The 5,334-nt window shown below is 47.3% G+C and overlaps 1 non-coding gene across 1 annotated transcript; it reads left to right on the forward strand.

The window, feature by feature from the left end:
- The first annotated feature begins 1,843 nt into the window (after positions 1–1,843).
- TRNAW-CCA (transfer RNA tryptophan (anticodon CCA)) lies at positions 1,844–1,915 on the forward strand. The gene has a single exon. It is a non-coding gene; the product is annotated as a tRNA-Trp (tRNA).
- Positions 1,916–5,334: the final 3,419 nt, after the last annotated feature.

Below are 5,334 nucleotides of genomic sequence, written 5' to 3' on the forward strand. Positions count from 1 at the left end.
ACTGGTCATGGCTAGTACCTCATCAGTCGTGATGTAAGAGGACCTCGCCCACTACGAAGCAGGCCTCTGGACTGAGCCATTCGGCTTGTACCCAATGCAACATATATTCATCAGCCATTTTAGACTTTGCCTCATCACGAGTTGGGCTGTATCCCCGGATGTAATACCGCCGACTATAATAGCCCTAGCACTAACTGGTCCGGTGGTATTACCACCGAATCACGGGTTGGGCCTTAACGGTAAATCCCCATTCCTGATTGGGTCCATTGGATCCAATGGGGAATTTTCAGTGCTAATACTGTGTGCTAATACAGCCGGCTGTAATACCACCGAAAACAGGGATTTTCACCTCCAGAAAAAAGCTGGAGGTAAAACAGCTGATTTAGTGCCTAACTCTTGATAGAGCCAGCCCTTAAATGCGGTGGTAATACCGTTACCACGCATTTAAGGGCTACAGCCCAACTCGTGATGAGGCCCTAAGTGTAAATAAACCACCAATGTATTATGCAGTGCCTAGTACCTAGCCATTGAAATGTACCCCCACTTTCCTTGTACACGGTCAGAAAGTGCTCTTGGTAGGATTTTGTGACGGGTAGCAAAAAATGACATGACAGGGTGTCAGATTTTCCTACCCCGTCACTTTTTCCTACCCCTGGGTGGGTTGCCCAATGCCTGCTCTCTGTAGGATTTTCTGACTGGTAGCAAAAAATGACATTACAATTGCTGTCAAATTTTCCTACCGCGTCAGATTTTCCTACCGTTAGGATTTTCTGACAGATAGCAAAAAGTGACATTACACTGGCTCTTGCAGGGTTCGAGATCCAGCATCAGATGTGTCCCCGGATCTCGGACCCTGCCTCCCTCAGCCCTGATAAGACTTTACCTATCACTGGGGTGGGGCCATCATTGTTTAAAGCAGGCTATCTACATGCTGGGCACACCCTTGTTTTCCAAATGTGCAGCTTACACTTTCATAGAAAAAGAAAAGTCATTTCCAGACTCAAAAACTCTGCTTAAACTTGCATTCACTAGTTTTCTTCGAAATGTGTTTTTTTTTTTTTGTCGGACTACCACACAAACACCCAGTAATTTGTGTGCCCCTTCTTTTGTATTTTATCCCTGGTTATATGTATGAATATGTTATATGTTTGTCAAACTGCTTAATCACAAATAAATGCTTCTGTTGTGCTGACCGTCGTTATTGGAACATTAAACTGTGGGTTCATGGGTGCCAACATTTGATTTTCTCTGCAAGGGCAGAAATACAAAACCTTAACGTCTCTTAAAGGGACACCAGATATCACTAATAGCGTTAATAATGTGGGCACGTGCAGGAGTATAAAGAGGAATATCATTGGGTTTGAAAAAATATCTTCTTTATAGAAAGAGTATTTATGTGTTATTGTATTTAATGTCTTGTATCGTATTTTTTATTTGTTTATTTTATTGGATTAAATTATGCAAGGTGTAACTAAATCATATATGTAAACATATAATAAGAGTAATGTATGTAACTGATGTATGTATGCCACGCCATCACAGTGTGACAAAAAGTGAACAGTAAAGTCCCTACAAGCTTGCACATATCTCCTCTCCCAGCTACTTGCTGCTACTGAGCTCCAGAATCCAACCACGCCCCCAGGCAGCCCCGCCTTCCCATTGGCCGTTATGAAATCCCCTTCTTGATGACGGCGAGGGTCACTCGGGCGCCTCCCTGTTCTCCATAGCCCAGAACATACCTCCGGACATTGACCAATGCGGGCCGGTAGAGTTCAGCCAGCCCTGGTGTTTTCTTTTCCCTTCTGATACTTTAGTATGACAAAAGCAGACTATTATTCTAGATGACCTCGTGGCGCAACGGTAGCGCGTCTGACTCCAGATCAGAAGATTGCGTGTTCAAATCACGTCGGGGTCAATTTTTTTGGGGGGGGAAACAAAGCAACACAATATTCTTATAATCGAAGGTAGATTATTTAGAAACGATTAGCACCTTTTAGAAGTATATCTTTGTTACGAGTTGACTAAGTCCCCCACGAGCTAGCTACAAGGCACTTTGGATAGTTGGCATCACTATTTTTACAATCAGTCAGGGACTTAAAGTGTGTTGGGGCGAGGCAGGTTCCAAAAAGTGCGGCACTCTGCAAGTCTAATCAACACTACTAGTCTTGGAGGCACCAAGTCCCCAATCGCGCCAAGTCCCCTAGGCAGCCCTTTCACTCAACAAAGCTGCATTGTGAAAGGGGTCAGTACTTCTGATTAAATAAAAAAGCAGAGGGGGTTGCACCACAAGGTATGATAGCAGTGCATTTGCCTCGCCTTTTGTTTCTTAATCAAAGCCGCATACCCCACGTGGCTCTGTTGGCCGAAAGGGCTTCCCGAGGGGGTTGGTGCCTCTGATCAAAAACAAAAGGAGATTTAGGTTCTCTGTTATCATACCTTTTGATGCACCCACCTCTCCTTTTTTTGTTGTTGTGGTTAGGAAACAAAAGGAGAGATGGGGCCTCCCTCTGGAACAGCCTCGACCCTGCCACTCTAAAACTTGAGGAGAACCATCTCCGGTTCCGGAAGCACCTCAAGACCTTACTCTTTGCTTCTGCCTTCACTCCCCCTCTTCTCAGCTGATCTGTTCTCTCTTGGCACCGTGCACCTGGCCACCCTCTGTCCTCCCGGCCCAGGTAGCTGCTCACCCTGCCACCCTCCCGCACTGCCTCCGTGCCACCCCTTGCAATGGGGTCTGTATCTGTACCCATACAGCCCCCCCCCTTTTCTTCCTGCACTTATCAGCCCTACCCTGTCTGCTGCCTTAAACCCAGCACTTGCCAATTGCTGGCTGCACTACCACTGTTTGTTGCCTTTATTATTTATTTATTTATTATTATTTATCTGTTTCTCCTTTGCTCCGCATTTTCCACTTCTCCCCTTCCATGCATATTTCCCTCCCCCTCTCTCATAAACTTGCACGTTCTCAGTGTCACTGGGTCTAGTAAGATCGTTGTTTTGTTCTCCCCTGTTCCCCTCCCTTGACTTGTCGCGCTCTGAAACATTTGTGTACGAGCGCGATAGAAATAAAATATCAATATCAATATCAATATTGATAGGAGCAGCAAAAGGTATGATAGAAATACACCTGCCTCTCTTGGCTCCCAATGCTATTTCCACTCCCCATCCCTGCACCCATACTTGGGTCACATCCCCTTGCTAGAGTGCCCCATTTTGATTCTTTATCCCACTGAAAGCACTGCAATTTGTCCTTTTATTTTGAAAGTGGGAACTGCATGCTCCCCGACTTCCTAGGAGGGACATTCCCCGTTCACAGAAGCCTTCTTATTGCAGACACTTGGTGTGATTTTAGTCCACAGAGTTCTCCACTACCTGTTAATCAAAAACATACTATCCCAGAGTGGCATCTCAACAAATCATTATTAGCGGGGCTGACCAGGGGGCACATACAAAACTAGGTGGGTCAAAAACAAAAATATGTCCACATGACAAACTGGCCTGCCGCCGGCTCCAAAGGCAATACCGGTTCTCTGTCCTCACCAAGAAGAGAGCTTGCATCCTCTGGTCTTTCTCCGGCCACCTCTCCTCCCTCCTTCTCAGCCATTCCCCTGTTCTCCCCAGACAAGGTTTCTAGACAAGTCCGAACTATGAAAGTCTCGTCAAAACAGGTTCATCCCTGTTCCAACAAAACCATCAAGGACCACATTGACTCCCTGGCTCCCGTCCTGACCGACTTCTGCAACCACTCCTTTGCCACTGGAGGCTTCCCTTCCCCCCTGAAGCACTCCCTAGTGCACCCTCTTCTTAAGAAACCCTCTGCTGACCCATCCTGCCCGGCTAACTATCACCCAATCGCCATCACTCCTCTGCTGGGCAAATTATTGGAAAAGCTGCCCATCTCCCAGCTCAATATCTGGCACTTCTTGCCCATCGCTTTGCCGCGCTCTGCCCCAACTTCTAGTGCTATGCAGATGACACTCAGCTCATTTTCAGGCTACCCTCTGTCTCCTCCTCTCCTTCCCTCATCTCTGACTGTCTGTCCGCCATCCAGGAGTGGTGTGCTGCCAATGATCTCTGCCTTAATGCCAGTAAGACCAAGATTCTCCACACCGGCACACCCCCTCCCTCCTTTCCTGTCACTCTCCGGCAGGCCTCTCTTGGCCCACTTCCTGCTCCCACCTGTGAGCTAAAAACCTCAGGGTCATCTCCGACTCCACACTCTCCTTCTCTCCTCACATCGCTGACGTCTCTAAGAAGTCACACTACCAGCTGCACCTGCTCAGAATTATACTTCCTTTCCTCTCCTCCAAGAAGCTCACTATCTCCAGAGCTCTGGTTCTCTCTAGGCTGGACTATTGCAACAGCCACTTTCTAAATCTGCCTGCTTCTACTCTGCGCCCTATGCAACTCATCCAGAACAGGACTGCAAGATTTATCCTTGGCCTCAAGCCCAGGGATCGTATCTCTCCAGGACTGAAATCTCTGTACTGGCTCCCAGTGGCTGTGAGGATTAAGTTCGATTAAGTTCAAAACCATTTTCATTGTCCACAAGGCCTTCTGGGGCCTTTATATCTTCAACTCTCTCTTCCTAAATATTTTCCTCCTCAATCTCTTTGCTCATCCGCCTCCATCTCCCTCATGGTTAGTCGCTTCTCCAAGCAACGATTTGGTGGTAGATCTCTTTCTTCGGGTGGGGCCTCCCTCTGGAACAGCCTCCCTGCCTCCCTGAAACTTTAGGAGAATCCTCTCCGGTTCCAGAAGCACCTCAAAACCTTTCTCTTTGCTTTTGCTTTTTCTCCTCCTCTCCCCTGCTGACTTCTTGGCTGAAACCAAAACTGCACTGGTTACCTGGCAACCCTCTGATTTTGGGCCAATGTCCCTTCCCCCACCAGTCGCACATCTGTGCTGCCTTCCTGGCAACCCCCGCACTTGGGGACTGTTTTCTGTATACCTACAATCCCACTACCAGCACTTGACACATGTTGTCTGCACTTACCCTTGCCACCTGCTGGCCGTACTTCTACTTATTGTTATTTATTCTTTTATCCCATGTACTGCACTTTCCCCTTCCCATTCCCCCCTGCACTCTCCCTCTTCCCCTTCCCATGCACTTGCGGGATCTGCATGACACCTGGCCTAGTAGGATCGTTGTCTGTCTTCCCTCTGTTCCCCCTCCCTTGCCTCGTCGTGCCTTAAAACACTTGTGTATAGGCGCGTTATACATGCCATAACCTATCATATCATATCATGCCACATTAGTTTAAGTAAGCATATCATTTACTAAGCTGTTTGTATGTGTTAAAGAGTGAATATGCCCAATTATAAGCACACATT

The sequence above is a fragment of the Ambystoma mexicanum genome, chromosome 1p (assembly GCF_040938575.1).
Source record: "Ambystoma mexicanum isolate Mex_15411 chromosome 1p, UKY_AmexF1_1, whole genome shotgun sequence".
Taxonomy (NCBI): Eukaryota; Metazoa; Chordata; class Amphibia; order Caudata; family Ambystomatidae; genus Ambystoma; species Ambystoma mexicanum.